The sequence below is a fragment of the Halichoerus grypus genome, unplaced genomic scaffold (assembly GCF_964656455.1).
Source record: "Halichoerus grypus unplaced genomic scaffold, mHalGry1.hap1.1 HAP1_SCAFFOLD_182, whole genome shotgun sequence".
Taxonomy (NCBI): Eukaryota; Metazoa; Chordata; class Mammalia; order Carnivora; family Phocidae; genus Halichoerus; species Halichoerus grypus.
Window position 1 is genome coordinate 19587 of NW_027555109.1, and position 18734 is coordinate 38320.

Below are 18734 nucleotides of genomic sequence, written 5' to 3' on the forward strand. Positions count from 1 at the left end.
TTTTGTTAACATTGTTAACATAGGATTTAAAATTCCTAAACCATAACTGAATTTTAGGAACAAAAGCACTGAAATTCAAAAAAAAAAAAAATGCTTTTCAGAAATTTTAACAGAGAACTCTTCTTAATCATTACTATAAATAGGAATTCTTTTGACAGAAAAATAATTTTATTTTTAGACCTTTAATATCAATTTTTTAATTGATCAGGTTAAAAGAATTCTCCAGGAAAAAAATATAATTATACCTAGGTTTTTATTTCTATGCTCAACAGTGTCAGGCTAAAACATCTCTAAGAAATGGTAGCTTTAAAGTATACTAAACAAAACTCGAAAAAGCAAATCCACTACAAAGGCATACTTGCTGCCAACATTTTTCCATATGACCTGCAAGTATCTATAGGGCAAAAGGGAACAGAGAGGATGACTACTGTTGGTCAATTTCATTTCAGTATTTAGGGTAATGAAGTTTAAATGTCACTTCATACTGAGAGGCTGAAGAATTCCAATTAGCACAAAAGCTAATGTTATATAAAAGAACAGTAGTTCACATGATTCAACCAATACATTGTAATACCAGTCTCCCATCCTCCTCCTCTCTCACCACCAGTGGGATGGAAAAATGTCTACATTCCTGCTAAGTTCCAAAGGTCAGGTTTGTATCTTCCAGAGAGCAGCCTTCTTTTTTAGAAAAAAACTGAATTACTATGAAGAAACATTCATTAATTTACCTGAAACTATTTAACACCTGGTTAAAACATGAAAATTAAATTGTCTGACCAATCAGCATAAATTACCATGCATTTACTTAACTGAAACTGCCCAGTATATGTTTAATGCATGTTCACACTTTATCTTGCCATTAATAATCTTAACAATATTAATCTAAAGATTCAAGGATCACACTCCTGTTCAATCTTTCCATGCTATTTTCACGAGATCCATTCATCCTTCCATCCATTCACCCTTTCACGTATTCAGAAAACATTCACTGAAGGCCTCTCATGTGCCAACCACTACACTAGATGCTGGGGACAGAGTGGTGAAGAGGACACAAAGTTTTTGCCTTCATGGAGCTTCACGCTCATTAGAGAAAGAGCAAATAAGTAAGTACATAAAATAATTACAGATTACAGTTAAGTGTTGTGCAGGAAATAAGACTCTAGGAGGCAAATAAGAGGCAGCCGATATTAAATTAGGTGGTAAGGGAAAGTGAAAGAGGATGTGACATTTAAACAGAAAAGAGAAGGAGCTAGCATGAGAAAAACATTTCAGATAGCTTGGGCAGAAAGCACAAAGACAAAACAGAGATTGGCACTTACGAGGAACCAACAAAAAGTATGAATGGAGCATAGTGAGCTGCAGGGAAGGCTAATTCATACGAATATTTACTCAGGGATATGATTTAACATGTGGTATAACTGAGCTGTTAGGATAATGAGGTGCACTGTCAAAGTATTTTACTATATTTGTAGCGTAAATTCCTCACCTACAGGTCTCCAAATAATTTTACATTCATGGACAATATTCCAATTTATACATAAATTGCCAAGTTTATAGGACTGGTACACATTTTGATACAATGACTAGATGTTTTCCTTCCTCAGTAATTCTCCTTTTCTCATATAATTTTTTTTTAAATATCACTTGCCCTCTTTCCAAACTTTCTCAAATACCTCCGATTTAATCAGAATAGTTCTCTTAGTTCCCCTCCTGAAGTCTCCCCTTAAATCAGAATTACGTCCATTTGGAGGGCGTAACTCCTGCCTGGGAGCTGGCAGATCTTGAGGGCTGCCAGCAACATTGCTGCCCGCCCCCCCGCCATTGTACAAGTGGGGCAGGAAATCAGATTTGGAAGGAGTGTTTCAGAAACCACTGCACAAATGAAAAAATACTGCTTTAACCTCTGCTCATATCTTCAGGGACTCTAAGGTAAGTGTTAGCTTGGGTATATGCCACCATCAATATTAGACCACAGGCATTCACATTCAGAAGCGAAATGTGATACAGTCCCTCTTCCTCAGAGTGACTGCTGGGAGGCTGTCTTTTGGGGGTGCTGTACAACTTCCCATCACCAACTGAGTGGGGATCAGATATTATAAAGGAAGAACATAAACTTTTTAAAGCATCAGGATTGTGACAGACAAAACTAGAGAATTTGTGGCAGGTGGTGCCACCTGCACCAGACTAACTGCAATGAAAATGACTTCCTCCCCAGAGGTGGTGGTGATGGAGGATGGAAGGACGGCAGGCACAGAACGGGGGACGGGTGTGAGCAGAGACATTCTAGTACACAAATATACTAGGGAGGGAGGAATTTCTGCCAGTGGGCACAGCTAACTTCCTTCATGTAGAGTAACTGTTGAACATGCTCCAGTAACCTCCATGCCTTCAAAAATGTAACAGCTTTACAAGTCCAACACCAAATGCCACTGTATCAGATTGCGCACAGGGTATGTGTATGACTGCTGATCCACTAGTAGACAGCATACCCCAGGGACCTTGTTCTAGCACGCATTCTAATGAGAACACATTACAACATATAAATTTTAATAACTTTATTTTTCTGTCTTTTTTGCTGTTGTTGCTTCACCTTCTCTTCTACTTTAAAAGTTTTACACTGATTTTTTTATACAATTTTATTTATTTGAGACAGAAAGAGAGAACATGAGCAGGGGAGGGGGCAGAGGGAGAGGAAGGGCAAGAAGCAGACTCCCCCTGAGCAGGGAGCCCGAAACGGGGCTTGATCCCAGGACCCTGGGATCATGACCTGAGCTGAAGGCAGACACTTAACCGACTGAGTCACACAGGCACCCCTTCACTAACTTTTAAATAAGCGAATTTTAAAATTAATTAACCAAGGATCTGGTAAATGAATACTAAAAGCTAAATTGTTATCTATTTTTCACAAATTTCTCATTCTTCAAGTCAAATGCAAAGAATGATAGCAATTACTGTCTATTTTTCCATTTACTTTGAAATCGTGCCTTAATTCAAAAGTTATTTCTATATGGGGCACGCCTGGGTGGCTCAGCCAGTTGAGTGTCTGACTTTGGCTCAGATCATGATCTCAGGTCCTGGATTAAGCCCAGCATCTGGCTCTGTGCTCAGTGGGGAGTCTACTTGTCCCTCTCCCTCTGCCCCTCCCCCCACTCATGTTTTTTCTCTCTCTCAAATAAATACAATCTTTATAAAGTTATTTCTATATATATTCCCCATGGCTAACAGTGATACTTTTATATACTTACTTTAATGCAATAAGAGATGCAATTATCTTCATAGTGTTTGCAACACCTATGCCTTGGTCCATGCTTACATCTGAAATAAGACAAAAATAATAAATGATGTGTATGTGTGTAGATGTGCTTAACACTCTCTAACCAAAAAAGCAGAAAACAATACCTACTTGTTTCTAAATGCATGCATCTTTTGGTTTCTTAGGACATAAAAAAGCAAAGATAACAGATTTTTTTTTCTTTTCAGTTCACCATTTGACACAGTGCATAAAATATGTGACTGCAGTCAAAATACTTAAATGCAGAACAGAAAAAACATTGGTAAATATTTGTGACTAAATATGAAAAATATGTAATATATTATCTCTATACTCTGCCAAATCTTTTGGAAGCTTTAAGTTGCTTACTGTAGAGTATAACGGTCATAAGTCACCCATGAAGTCAGTACTTGAGCAACAATCATAACGAGAAAGTGCTCAGGTTACAGGAATTTATACTTAATTATATTTGAGAGAAAACATCTGGAAAAGAAACATGATACGGTATTAGAATTCAAAATTCAGTTTTTAAAATAAATAGAGTAATAGATCATGTGGGAATTCAAAAGTAGGTTATTTGTGATTTAAATGCAAACCACTTGGTCCTCTGGTGTTTAGTAAATGTTTCTGCTGGGGGGGCTACTGTTCAAGACACATAGATTTTTAATTATTTGGTATGCTGACTCCAGGACTATATTGAGGCGTAAAAAAGTAAGTAAAATATCTAACAGGGGTCTGGCTCTCCCCCTTTCTCTATGAAGTGTTCATGTTCCAAAATGAGTAGTCTTTGTAATTCTTGCAGACTGCAGTTAATTAATTATCTCATGGTTGGAACACATTAAGTTTCTTGTTTGTAACAATAATGTGTAGAGTGATATTCTGGCTCCACACCTCTTTAATTCCATTTGCAAACTGATTAGCAAAACCCTTTCGGAAATCCAATTCTGCACCACAGCTGGCATATACGTGTAGCCCTTCACAGACAAGGGGGACGGCAGGGATTCCTGCTGCCCGTAGCCCTTATGTCATCAGGATGATGGGACATATCTGGCCATGTGAAGTTGAGGGATTAAAGCTGGGACCTAAGAGAGGTAAATCAGAGAGGGGTGGCCATGTGTAAACCATCACTCTTCATACTTCTAAGTGTCCTCTTCAAAGGCATTCCTCAGCCAGTGCTACTGGAACTACACAGAAATCGTTAAACTCTCTTTGCTAGTGAAGTTCAATTCTGGTATCAGCTATACTGTCATTTAATCTTCCCTCAGTCTGTTATTAAAACTTCTCAAAACCTGGACTCCCCATCTCCTGTCTTATCTGCTCTGCTTATGTATTACCCTGCATCTGCTTCCACAGCAGTGGACTCACGGAGGCAAGTCTGACAAGTTCTGCCATGACCTGATTAGTTCTGATACCCAAGGCATGATTCACCCACATAGTACATTCTCTGCATTCCCGTCTCCGCATTCCCCTCTGATTCATGGTGACATGATTTCCATGAATAGGGATTCCTTGTCTCTTTTCTTCACTCAGGTGATCAGTAACTATTTTGAACTTGCTTAAGAATTAAGAAGTTCATTACCAATCTCACTAGTGGCTATTTACCCAAAAATTACAAAACACTAATTCAAACGGACATATGCATCTCTATGTTTATTGCAACATTATTTACAATAGCCAAATTATGGAAGCAGCCCATTTCAATCAATGAATGGATAAAGAAGAGGTGGTATACACACACACACACACACACACACACACACACACACACACACACAGTAATATTCAACCGTATTACTCATATGTGGAATTTAGGAAACAAATGAGCAAAGGGAAAAAAAAGAGAGAGAAACTAATCAAGAAACAGACTCTTAACTACAGAGAACAAACTGCTGATTATCAGAGGGGAGGTAGTTAGGGATATGGGTGAAACAGGTGATGGGGATTAAGGAGTGCACTTATCATGATAAAAAAAAAGGATATACATAAATTTTTTTAAAAAGTTTACTACCACAATTATTCCTGCCATCTGTTATTCCTTCCCTCCCTCTTACCTTCTGTATGTGCTGTATACTAAAATGAAGACAAAGTCTTTAAATACAGTAAAAATTTTGAGCACCTACTCTGTGCTCATGTACGTGAGGCAACTCACATGTTATTTCATTTAATGGACGCAACACTCCATAACAGAGATCATTAACCCAAGTTAACAAATGAGGACTTTAGGGTCCAGAGTGGTTAAATCACTTGCCCAAAGTCACAAAGCCAGCAGGGGTGAAATGAGAGTCTAAGGTCTGATGTATTGGCTTCAGCTTCCCATAACTGATCCCTAACTTTCTATATTGGCTATTCATTCAACACTCTCTAAAATATCACTACAAAGATTATTTTTATTAACTGATGTTCTAATTTTAAATCACTAAATTTTCTATTAATTATAGATGTATTTTAATATTATATAGAAGTATAATTCCTATACTTGAAATAGCCCAGTGATGGGTATTAAGGAGGGCACATATTGCGTGGAGCTCTGGATGTTATACGAAAACAATGGATCGTGGATCACTACATCAAAAACTAATGATGTATTGTATGGTGACTAACATAACAACAACAAAAAAAGGACAAAGTTAAAAAAAAAACCAAAAAAAACAAATACTATTTGTATGAAATTCAGACTTCTTTGTATAATATACAAATAAAGATGTTTTATTCCATTTCCAAAGCCCTGAAAATTTCTACTCTTACAAAAAACATTTATGTAAGGTTTGCTCCTTATTATTCCTCTATCTTCTTGAATGTGCCCCAGAACTTTTCTTTCTCCTTTCCACATTTGGAATATTTGATTAGCACATATTAACCTGTTTCCTAAAGTTCCCCATTCTAGCCTCCTACAACTGTGTCTAGTTTGACATAGAAAACTATTACAAGTTCATATAAATCTATTCTAAAGGCATATGTTGGTCTATAGTCCAGACAAAAATAATAAATAACACTGACTTGCCATTATGTGCCTTTTATAAAACTCTATGCACGTGTTTCTGGTAAAAAAAAAAAAAGATAGATATGATATATATGTATATCATTACTGAAAAGAAAATAAAACACCTTGGCAAAGTACAAATATCATATAAAACAGTAACACAGTGTGCTAAATATCAAGATAAAAAACTTACACTGAATCCACAAGTTTCCTGATTAGAGCAATTATATTCAATCTTCTTGGCTTTTCTTCATGTTTCTCTGTCTTTTGTTCCACTTTTGCATATGCTGCTTCTGGTGAATAAGAATGTGTGGGAATTTCTTCCTTCCCTACAATAAACCTAAAGAAAAGAGCACAATGTGAGGCATTTTCACCTTTAAAAAATAAAAGGAAAAAGACAATAAGGAAAAAAACCCATCCTGATTCTGTTAATATACAAATACATTTTGGAGAGTACCTTATCATTTGAAATAATGTTTTTCAAAATTTAAATAAAATCTTATCCTTTATAAGAAAATGCTGACAGCCATTTCTTTAATAATGCAATAAATTCTTCTATTAAGTTTTCTATTTTAGTTCCAGCATAGTTAACATACAGTGTTATATTAGTTTCAGGTGCATAATACACTGACTCAACATTATTCAGTGTTTATCAAGATAAGTGTAATCTCCTTCACCTATTTCACCCATCCCCCACCCACCTACCCTCTGGTAACCATCAGTGTGTTCTCTGTAGTTAAGAGTCTATTTCTTCGTTTGTCTCTCTCTCTCATTTTTTTTCCTTTGCTCATTTGTTTTGTTTCCTAAATTCCACATATGAGTAAAATAATACGGTATTTGTCCTTCTCTAGCTGGCTTATTTTGCTTAGCATTATACTCTTTAGCTCATCCATGTTGTTGCAAATGGCAAGATTTTATTCTTTTTTGTGGCTCAATATTCCATTGTGTGTATATGTGTATGTGTGTGTGTGTGTATAAAACCTCTTCTTTATCCTATTGATGGACACTTGGGCTGCTTCCATAATTTAGCTATTGTAAATAATGCTGCAATAACCAGAGGGTACACGTAGTGTCTCTGTGAATTAGTGTTTCTGTATTTTTTGGGTAAATACCCAGTACTGTGAGTACTAGGTTGTAGGGTAGTTCCATTTTCAACTTTCTGGGGAATCCCCATACTGTTTTCCAGCATGGCTGCATCAGTTTGCATTCCCACAAATCGTGCAAGAGGGTTCCTATTTCTCCACATCCTTGCCAACACCTGTTGTTTCCTGTGTTGTTGATTTTAGCCATTCTGCCAGGTGTGAGGTGATAGCTCATTGCAGTTTTGCTTTGCAGTTCCCTGATGATCACTGATGGTGAGTATCTTTTCATGTGTCCGTTGGACATCTGGATGTCTTCTTTGGAGAAATGTTCGTTCATCTTGTCTGCTCATTTTTAAATTGAATTAGTTGTTTTTCAGGCATCGAGTTATCGAAGTTCTTTATAATTCTGGATACTAACCCTTTATCAGATATGTCATTTGCAAATATCTTTTCCCATCCCATAGGCCGTCTTTTAGTTTTGTTGATTATTACCTTTGCTGTGCAGAAGCTTTTTATTTGATGTAGTCCCAATAGTTTTATTTTTGCTTTTGCTTCCCTTGCCTCAGGAGACATCTCTAGAAAAAAGTTGCTATGTCCGATATCAGAGAAGTTACTGCCTGTGCTCTCTTCTAGGATTTTTACGGTTTTATGTCTCACATTTAGGTCCTTAATCCATTTGGAATTTAGCTTTGTGTATGGTGTAAGCCAGTGGGCCAGTTTCATTCTTTTGCATGTTGCTGTCCACTTTTCTCAACACCATTTGTTGAAGAGGCTGTCTTTTTCCCACTGGATATTCTTTCCTGCTTTGTCGAAGATTAACTGACCATATAATTGTGAGTTTACCTCTGGTTTTCTATTCTGTTCCATTGATCTATGTGCCTATTTTTGTGCTGGTACCATGCTTGTTTTGATTACTAAAGCTTTGTAGTATAAGTTGAAGTCTGGAATTGTGACATCTCCAACTTTGCTTTTCTTTTTCAAAATTGCTCTGGCTATTCGGGGTCTTTGTGGTTCCATACAAATTTTAGGATTCTTTGTTCCAGTTCTGTGAAAAATGTTGGTATTTTGATAGGGATAACATTAAATCTGTAGATTGTATACATTTGTGTAGTATGGACACTTTTACAATATTTGTTCTTCCAATCCATGAGCACAGATTATCTTTCCACTTGTTTGTGTAGAAACAGCAACATCTTTTATCAATGTTTATAAATATTGTTTATAAATATATAAACTATATATAATATATATATATAAAATATAAACTATAAAACATTGATAAAAGATAATTTATATATTTTTACACAAGTCTTTCACCTCCTTGGTTAAGTTTATTCCTAGATATTTTATTACCTTTGGTGCAATTGTAAATGGAATTGCTTTCTTAATTTCTCTTTCTGTTGCTTATTAGTATATAAAAATACCATGAATTTCTATATGTTGATTTGGTATCATGCAATCTTACTGAATTCAATAGTTCTAATAGCTTTTTGGTGGAGTCTTTAAGGTTTTCCATATATAGTATCATGTCATCTGCACATAGAAAAAGTTTTACTTCTTCCTTCCTCTTTTCTGATCACTGTGGCTAGGACTTCCAGTACTACGTTAAATATGAGTGGTGAGAGTGGACATCCTTGTCTTGTTCCTGACCTTAGGGGAAATGCTCTCGGTTTTTCACCATTGAATATTATGTTAGCTGTGGGTTTTTCATTTATGGCTTTTATTATGTTGAGGTGTTCCCTCTAATCCCACTTTGCTGAGCGTTTTTATCATGAATGGATGTTTTATATTCTAAAATGCTTTTTCTGCATCCATTAAAATGATCATTTGGTTTTTATTCCTTCTTTTATTGATGTGATGAATCACATTGATTGACTTGTGAATACTGAACCACCCTTGCACCCCAGGAATAAATTCCACTTGATTCTGGTGAATGAATTTTTAATGTATTGTTGGGTTCAGTTTGCTAGTATTTTGTTGAAAATTTTTGCATCTATGTTCAGAAAGAGATATTGGCCTGTATTTCTCTTTTTTTGTAGTGTCTTTATCTAGCTTTGGTATCAGGGTAATGTTGGCTTCATAGAATAAATTAAGAAGTTTTCCTTTTCTATTTTTTGGAATAGTTTGAGAACAGGTGTTAACTCTTCTTTAAATGTTTGGTAAATCCCCTTGTGAAACCATCTGGTCCTGGACTTTTGTTTGCTGGGACATAGGTTAACATTCTCCTACAATCTTTTTGATTTCTGTGCTTCGGTTGTTACTTCTCCCCTTTCATTTCTAATTTTATTTACTTGAGTCCTCTCTCTCTTTTTATGAATCTGGCTAAAGGCTTATGATTTTGTTGATTTTTCAAGGAACTGGCTCCTGGTTTCACTGATTTGTTCTATTGTTTTTTTAGTTTCTACTTTATTTCTGCTCTAATCTTTATTATTTCCTACCTTCTACTGGCTTGTGGCTTTGTTTGTTGTTCTTTCTCTAGTTCCTTTAGATGTAAGGTTAGATTGGTTGTTTATTTAGGATTTTTCTTGCTTCTTTGAGGTAGGCCTATATTGCTATAAACTTCCCTCTTAGAACAGCTTTTGCTATATCCCAGATTTTGGACTATTGTGTTTGCATTTTCATTTCTCTCCATGTATTTTTTATTTCCTCTTTGATTTCTTGATTTACTCATTCATTGTTTAGTAGTATGTTATTTAACCTCCATGTATTTATGTGCTTTCCATGTTTTTTCTTGTGCTTGATTTCTAGTTTCATACCATTGTGGTCAGAAAAGATGTATTTTTTTTTTTTTTAAAGATTTTATTTATTTATTTGAGAGAGAGAGCACATGAGAGGGGGGAGGGTCAGAGGGAGAAGCAGACTCCCTGCTGAGCAGGGAGCCCGATGCGGGACTCGATCCTGGGACTCCAGGATCATGACCTGAGCCGAAGGCAGTCGCTTAACCAACTGAGCCACCCAGGCGCCCAAGATGTATTTTTATAACTTCAATTTTTCTGAATTTGTTGAGACTTGTTTTGTGGCCTAATATGTGATCTATTCTGGAGAATGCTCCATGTACATTTGAAAAGAATGTGTATTCTGCTGTCTTAGGATGGAATGTTCTGACTATATCTGTTAGATCCATCTGGGCCAATATGTCATTCAAAACCACTGTTTCTTTGTTGATTTTGTTTGAATGATCTGTCTATTGATGTAAGTGAAGTGTTGAAGTACCCTACTATTATTGTATTACTATTGATCATTTTCTTTATGTTTGTTATTAACTGCTTTATGTATTTATTTGGGTGCTCCCAAGTTGGATTCATAAATATTTACAATTTTTATATCTTCTTGTTGGATTGTATTGTTTATGATCATACAGTGTCCTTTGTCCCTTTTTACAGTCCTTGTATGAAAGTCTATTTTGTCGATATAACTTGCTACTCAGGCTACCTTTTCACTTCCATTTGCATGATAGATGTTTCTCTATCCCTTCACTTTCAGTCTGCATATGTCCTTAGGTCTGAAATGAGTCTCTGGCAGGCAGCATGTAGATGGGTCTTGCTTTTTTATCCATTCTGTCATCATGTGCCATGATTGGAGCATTTAGTCCATGTACATTCAAAGTAATTATTGATATGTATGTATTTATTGCCATTTTGTTACTTGACTTATGGTTATTTTGATAGTTCCTCTCTGTTCCTTTCTTCTCTTGCTCTCTTCTTTCATGATTTGTTGGCTTTCTTTAGCAAAATATTTGGATTCCTTATTGTTTTTTTAAATTTATTACTGTTTTTTAAAAATTTTTTTTATTGTTATGTTAATCCCCATACATTACATCATTAGTTTTAGATATAGTGTTCCATGATTCATTGTTTGTGCATAACACCCAGTGCTCCATGCAGAACGTGCCCTCCTCAATACCCATCACCAGGCTAACCCATCCTCCCACCCCCCTCCCCTCTAGAACCCTCAGTTTGTTTTTCAGAGTCCATCGTCTCTCAGGGTTCTTCTCCCCCTCCGATTTCTCCCCCTTCATTCTTCCCCTCCTGCTACATTTTTCTTCTTTTTTTCTTTCTTAACATATATTGCATTATTTGTTTCAGAGGTACAGATCTGAGATTCAACAGTCTTGCACAATTCACAGCGCTTACCAGAACACATACCCTCCCCAGTGTCCATCACCCAGTCATCCCCATCCCTCCCACCCCACCCCCCACGCCAGCAACCCTCAGTTTGTTTCCTGAGATTAAGAATTCCTCATATCAGTGAGGTCATATGATACATGTCTTTCTCTCTTTGACTTATTTCGCTCAGCATAATACCCTCCAGTTCCATCCACGTCGTTGCAAATGGCAAGATCTCATTCAATTTATTACTGTTTTTGACTTGTAGTTACCGTTAGGTTTATATATAACATCTTCCGCATATAGCACTCTATGTTCAGCTAATGGTTGCTTAATTTTACTCCTCTCCTCTCCACATTTCAGATATTTGGTATCATATTTTACATCTTTTTATTTTGTGCTTCTCTTGACTGATTTTTATAGATATAGTTATTTTTTTGTTGTTTTTGTACTTCCTGTTTTTTCTTACTCTTACTTATGATTTTTGTTTTCCTCTTACAAAGCCCCCCTTAGCATTTCTTGTAGGGCTGGTTTAGTGGTCATGAATTCTTTTAACTTTTGTTTGTCTGGGAAATTCCTTCTAATCTGAATGACGGCCTTGCTGGATAGAATATTCTTGGCTTCCAATTTTTCCCTTTGAGCACTTTCAATATATCATACCAGTCCCTTCTGGTCTGCAACGTTTCTGCTGAAAAATCAGCTGATAGCCTTATGGGGTTTCCTGTATATGTAACCATCTTTTTTTTTTTTTTTACAATCTTTAAAATTCTTTCCTGGCGCACCTGGGTGGCTCGGTCGTTAAGTGTCAGCCTTTGGCTCAGGTCATGATCCCAGGATCCTGGGATTGAGCCCTGCATCGGGCTCCCTGCCTGGCGGGAAGCCTTCTTCTCCCTCTCCTACTCCCCCTGCTTGTGTTCCTGCTCTCGCTATCTCTCTCTGTGTGTCAAATAAATAAAATCTTTAAATAAAATAAAATAAAATTCTTCGTTTATCACTATTTTTTACCATTTTAATTACTATGTGTCTTGGTGTGTACCTCCTTAGGTTGAATCCTAACAGGGGGATTTCTGTGCCTCTGAATCAGGATCTCTGTTTCCCTCCCATGATGTGGGAAGTTTTCAGCTATTACTTCTTCAAATACATTTTCTGTCCCCCTTTCTCTCTTATGCTTGAGGGAGTCACTGAATTTTCTAAGTCTATTCTCATTATGTAGTATTTATTTGTCTCTCACCTGTTCAGCTTGATTGCTTTCCATTACTCTATCCTCCAGGTCACTTACAGGCTCCTCTGCTTCCTGTAGCCTACTGTTTATTTATTCCATCTATTGTATTTTTAATTTCATTTATCGAGTTCTTCACCTCTGATACGTTATTTTTTATCTCTCTCTCTTTTTTAAAGAGTTTATTTATTTATTTGTTTGACAGAGAGAGACACAGCAAGAGAGGGAACACAAGCAGGGGGAGTGGGAGAGGGAGAAGCAGGCTTCCTGCCAAGCAGGGAGCCCGATGCAGGGCTCGATCCCAGGACCCTGGGATCATGACCTGAGCTGAAGGCAGGCACTTAATGACTGAGCCATCCAGGCACCCATTTTTTATCTCTTTGTCAAGAGTTTCACTGATGTCCTCCACCCTTTTCTGAAGTCCACTATCTTTATGAGCATTACTTTAAATTCTTTATCAAACATCTTACTTTTTTCTGTTTCACTTAATCTCCTGCTGTGATTTTGTCCTGTTTTTTCATTTGGGACATATTCCTCTGTTTCCTCATTTTGTCTATCTGTGTCAGTTTCTCTTTGTTAGGAAAGTCAGCTACACCTTCTGCTCTTGAAAGTAATGGCTTCATGAAGAAGAGGTCCTGTACTGCTCTGCAGTATAGTGTCCCCTGTTCACCAGAACCTGGCACTTCAGGGGAATCTCCTGTTTGTGTTGCTTGTGTTGTGTCTGAGTCGCTTTTTCTTTCAGTCCAGACATCTTCATTGACTCTGTATCTGTTGTGGGCTTTGCTTGCTTTCTGTGGTGTTAGTGAGACACAGGCTGCGAGCTCTGAGAAGACATCAGGTGAGCTAAGGGCTGAGGTCAGCATGCTTGGAGTGTGCCAGTCCTCAGGAGAACACATGGGCAAGGCACACTGCTAGCAGGTTAGGTAGCAAGTGTCTGCGCAGTGCTGCCCACAGGTGGCCCTGTGTTTATGCTGGGCAGCAGGGGAGGAAAATGGTGCCTGCCACCTCCTTTGTTCCCAGAGAAGTCCCCTAACACACTCAAAATCAGTATAAACATATCTTCCTCTTGTTTGTCCCAGGCACTATGCAAACTGTCATTTCTATGTTGCCTCTCTATGGGCTGCTGTATCTTTAAAGGCAGGATCCAGCTATCACTCACTCTCCCATCTTGCCCGGTGCTGAGTCAGCTGACTTTTTAAGCTCCAGACTCCAAATCCTGTGATTTATACAAACTCATGGAATTCAGCCCCTCTGGTTTTCAATGCCAGATGTTATGGTTTGGGATCCCTAGTGTGAGAGACTGTTTTCTTTCCCCTCTCTACACCTGTAGCTTCCTCCCTCCTGTGGGCAGCTCCCAACCACTGTTTCTACCCTTGGTAACCTCTCAGATGCAGCTTTTTTTTCTTTAAAGAGTTCATTTATTTATTTGAGAGAGAAAAAGAGAGAGGGAAAGCACAGAGGGAGAATGAGAGGGAGAAGCAAACTCCCCACTGAGCAGAGAGCCCGACATGGCACTTGATCCCAGGACCCTGAGATCATGACCTGAGCTGAAGGCAGACACTTAACTGACTGAGCCACCCAGGCACCCCCTCAGATGCAGCTTCTTTACATTTAGTTGTGGAGTTTGTTCTGCCCATCTTTGGATTGCCCTCTAGCGTATTTACATCGATGTGAGTGATATCTAGTTGTCAACATGGGATGGGGTGAACTTAGGGTCCTGCTACTCCACCATCTTCCCAAGCTTCCCAACAATGCACGTATTTTAAAATCAAATTAACCAAGTAAAATACAGCATAACACTTTTATGATGCACCCTTTTAACTTAAGTTACCACTTTTTAAAGATATTACACACCTTGAAGTTTTTTCAAACAAAAAAGCAGGTGAAATATTTACTTGGGTCTACTAGTTGATCAAAAAATTCTATTTTTTTGTCTAAATTCTACTAATAGTTACAATTGAATGAGGTTCTCATTTTTCAGTATAAAGTTATATCTCATGTCACTTTGAGTCATAAAATAGCTGCAATGCAATATTAGGTCATATAAAGATATTCAGGGAAATGGAGGAAACTAAAGACTGAGAATCATAAAATGGTCAAGATTCCATGCATTCTCACATAATTTCATTAGAAAACCTTAAGCTCAATATTATTCTAATCTAGTTATTTCTCTTCTGAAAAACCTAATATCTGGGAGAAGACACTATTCTTATCTCATCAAAACTGGAGTATTTTTTTCCCAGACAATGCGAAAGAAAAGAAAGAAAAGAAAAGAAAAGAAAAGGAAAGGAAAAAAGAGTTGCTACCATTAGATATCATTCAATCAGTATCCTTTACTAGTTTTCCATTTTTGCTGTTTGTACCTTCACTATGAGTCATTGCTCTTATAAAGAATAACTAAGCTTTCTTAAGAGAACTCTACCTGCTGAACTTTCAGAAAATACCATAAAATGCAGACAAAAACAAGGGATCAGTAATACTACACTAAGGTTCTGGAACATGGGACCTATGACAAATAGAATAAGAAAATGTAAACACTCAGAAAAGAGAGGTGAAACAAGCTATTACTATCAACAAGTGTATCCCATCTCATTCGGACAAACTTGGTAAAATATCTAGCTTATTAAATCATAAAGGGCATGTAATGAGATTGTCACAAGGTGGCAGCTGTGCAGTCTCAGTAGCTGTTATTCCAAAAGAATTTGGTTCTTAATCATGGGTGTGCATGGAGAGTTCAAGGTCTGTACTACTGTTCTTTATAAACAAGACAAAAACTATGTTAGAACAGATAAAATCATCTCTCTCACACTGTTCATTACACTGTTTCTCTTTTGGCCAGGACTGACCATCTCAGATTAGAGGTCACTTCCTTGGAGAAACTGTCCCCGCCCAAGCTGCAGTGAGTTAGCAATCCTTCCCTTGTGCTATCAAAGCCCAATGAGTCCCCAATAGCAGAAGCACCTTATTAGTAGTTTGCATCCCCCATTAAACTGTGGGTCTGTGAGACTCTATACATCTTTTGCTATTACACCCCAGGGACTGGCACATAGTAAAAATTTAATTAATACATACTGAATGATCAAATATAGTAATAATGAGCATTTTCTGAACATTTACTATATGACAGGACAGTACAGAGGATTAAATCATTTAATCCTCATAGCAACACTACGAAGTAAGTAGGTGCCATCATTTCCGTGAGAGTTAGCATGAAAAAGCATTTGACCACATCCAAAAACAATTACTTGGACCCAAAAAACTGTCTGACTCTAAAGCCTGGGCTCTTAATCACTAAGCTGCCTATACACTTCTAAGTATTAAACTATGTTGATGCAGGTTTGGTATACCATAAGGCTCCTGAACTGGTTCCCAGCCTTTGACTCTATCCTTGACTCTATCTGTTCTCATAACTTCTACTAACTTAGCAAGAATTAATAACCATTTTTTTCCAGAATATTTTCCTATAATACAGAGTAAATTCTAAGTGCAAATAGTTATCCAGCCCCTTATTTTGAGTGGATTTGACGAAGAGACACAAAAATATCGGATACATTTTGAGTTTCTGTAAGGATTCTGGGAGCCTATGGAGAGACACGGGAAAAGGCAAAGTTTTCTCTTTAGGAAAACCAACTTTTGGTTTTGTTATAAACTTTTGACATAACATAGAATCTTCACATTCAATGCAACAACAACAAAAAGTTATTTTCTGAAATGTTTCATGATCTTTCAATGAAAAATATAATATGAAAAAATTACCGCTGTGTATTATGACTTAGTTACTGTTACCACAGAGTTTCCACAACCAAAGATACTCTTATTCACACAGGGGACTCAATTTGTCCCCTCCCAAACTAGCTTCCTTGCACACCATCTGATTTTCTGTTAATAGCACCTTTTTTCATGTACTTAGGTTTTCAAAACTTGGCTCGTAGCAAGGATTGGAGGGAAAGAGGAAGAAGGAAAATATCAATCAGTAGGTCTTCATTTCCTTCGACACCAGTCTCAACTTTGCCTCTTTCTCTTTAATCCTCCACTGTCGCCAAATCCCAGTCCTTATCACTTCATCTTTCTTCCTTCTGATTCTCTCTTTCACAATGTCTGTCCCAAATACTGTGGCCAGACTAATCTTTCTGAAACAATGTCAACTACCCTGCTCAAAACCCTTTAGTGGCTCTCTACTGCCCATCTTATCAAATTCAAATTTGTCTTCTTTTTTTTCTGTTTAGGTCTTCCAAAATCTGGCCCTGCTCTGACCATCATTTAAAAAATCAAAAAACCCCACAAAACCTTATGATCCCTAAAATAAGCTTTTCATACCAATTAAGTTGATTTTCCCACTCTTACCTCATATTTCATGTTTATAATGTTCATACTTTTGCTAACATTATTCACTTCTACCCAGAAGGTTCCTCCTCTTCCCTTCTAGTTCTCTAAAGCTATCCTTCAAGTGCAGTTTAAGGCTTATCCCCATAAGAATAATAATAACAGTAATAGCCAACGTTTCTTGAGCACTATGTGCCATGCACAGTTCTAAACACTTTTCATGCATTAACTCATTTGATCCTCAAAATAACCTAAAAAAGACAGTCATATGAAATCTTCTAGCATACCGAAGGCTACCCTAATTTTTCCCTCCTATATTTATAATAAATACTCCACACCTAATCTTCACTAAGCATCTACTATATGTACTTAGGAGAATAAAAGAGGCAACATTTATAATACAAACTGGAAGAGCATTAGGTTTCAAGTAAGTATATGCAGTCACTGTGTGACATTAAATTAGTTAAGTATTCTAAGCCTCACGTCACATGGGCATAAAAATACCCATCTCACAGAACTGCTGTGAAAATTTTCTAATCTATGTGAAAATGCTTGGTGAACTGTAAAATACAATGGAAGTGCTGCCAACCAACTTTTCTACACTATCTACTACTATCGGCCAATAACTATGGCAAGAGATGGCATACAGGGTGAAAAGCAGATTCTAGTGACTCTAGTGAAGCTTATGATTCAAAATGTGTCTGACATGAGCCCTGTCCTAATGAAGCCCATAATGTGGTACCACACAATTCAATATTTAATTTTGCAGTAATTATTCACATGTAGCTTTGTTTTTCCAATGCTCCTTGAAGAGAGAGTTCTTCTAATTCTTTCCTAACACCCAGTGATATGAGGCACACAATAGGTCCCAAAAGCAGTTGTTGATTTTTTTTTTTTTCAAAGATTTCACTTATTCATTTGACAGAGAGAGACACAGTGAGAGAGGGAACACAAGCAGGGGGAGTGGGAGAGGGAGAAGCAGGCTTCCCGCTGAGCAGGGAGCCCGATGTGGGGCTTGATCCCAGAACCCTGGGATCACGACCTGAGCCGAAGGCAGACGCTTAACGACTGAGCCACCCAGGCACCTCCAAAAACAGTTGTTGATTGACTGATTTTTAGGGGGAAAGAAATCCAATAAATTAGACTCTTTTAATAAAATATCGTAAAAGTGACTGTGACTCCTGCAATTATTTTGGGCTAGAAAACTGAGTCGATAAACATCTATTGTAATTATGCACAATAATATTACTTTTTGAAAAAGTTAACTTGCAAATTCTCTCTTAACATAAGGTAAATAAACTACTTACCTAAGAGCAGAGAATGTAAATCCTTTCAAACCATCTTTGCACCTAAAACAATAAAAATTATGATAAAGTAACAATTTTTGAGATATAAAGTAGTATATTAAGTAGCTATTAAAATTTATTCTGAAACAGATGACTTATTTTTAAAATTTTTTTATTTTTTCAAAGATTTTATTTATTTATTTGACAGAGAGAGAGAGACAGCGAGAGAGGGAACACAAGCAGGGGGAGAGGGAGAGGGAGAAGCAGGCTTCCCGCCGAGCAGGGAGCCCGATGTGGGGCTCAATCCCAGGACCCTGGGATCGACCTGAGCCGAAGGCAGATGCTTAACGACTGAGCCACCCAGGCGCCCCTGAAACAGATTACTTTTAAAAGGTGAAACTTTTAGGACAGTGATCTGAGCAGTACAAATGCAACAAACAAGCAAGCCATCTTACACAGGATGATTA

General features: G+C 37.3%; 1 long non-coding RNA gene across 1 annotated transcript; it reads right to left on the reverse strand.

Annotated features, from left to right (window-relative positions):
- Positions 1–3244: 3244 nt before the first annotated feature.
- LOC144380798 (uncharacterized) lies at positions 3245–18347 on the reverse strand. The gene is made up of 3 exons (XR_013444997.1): positions 18289–18347; positions 6445–6591; positions 3245–3315 (listed from the first exon to the last, which is right to left on the reverse strand). It is a non-coding gene; the product is annotated as an uncharacterized LOC144380798 (long non-coding RNA).
- Positions 18348–18734: the final 387 nt, after the last annotated feature.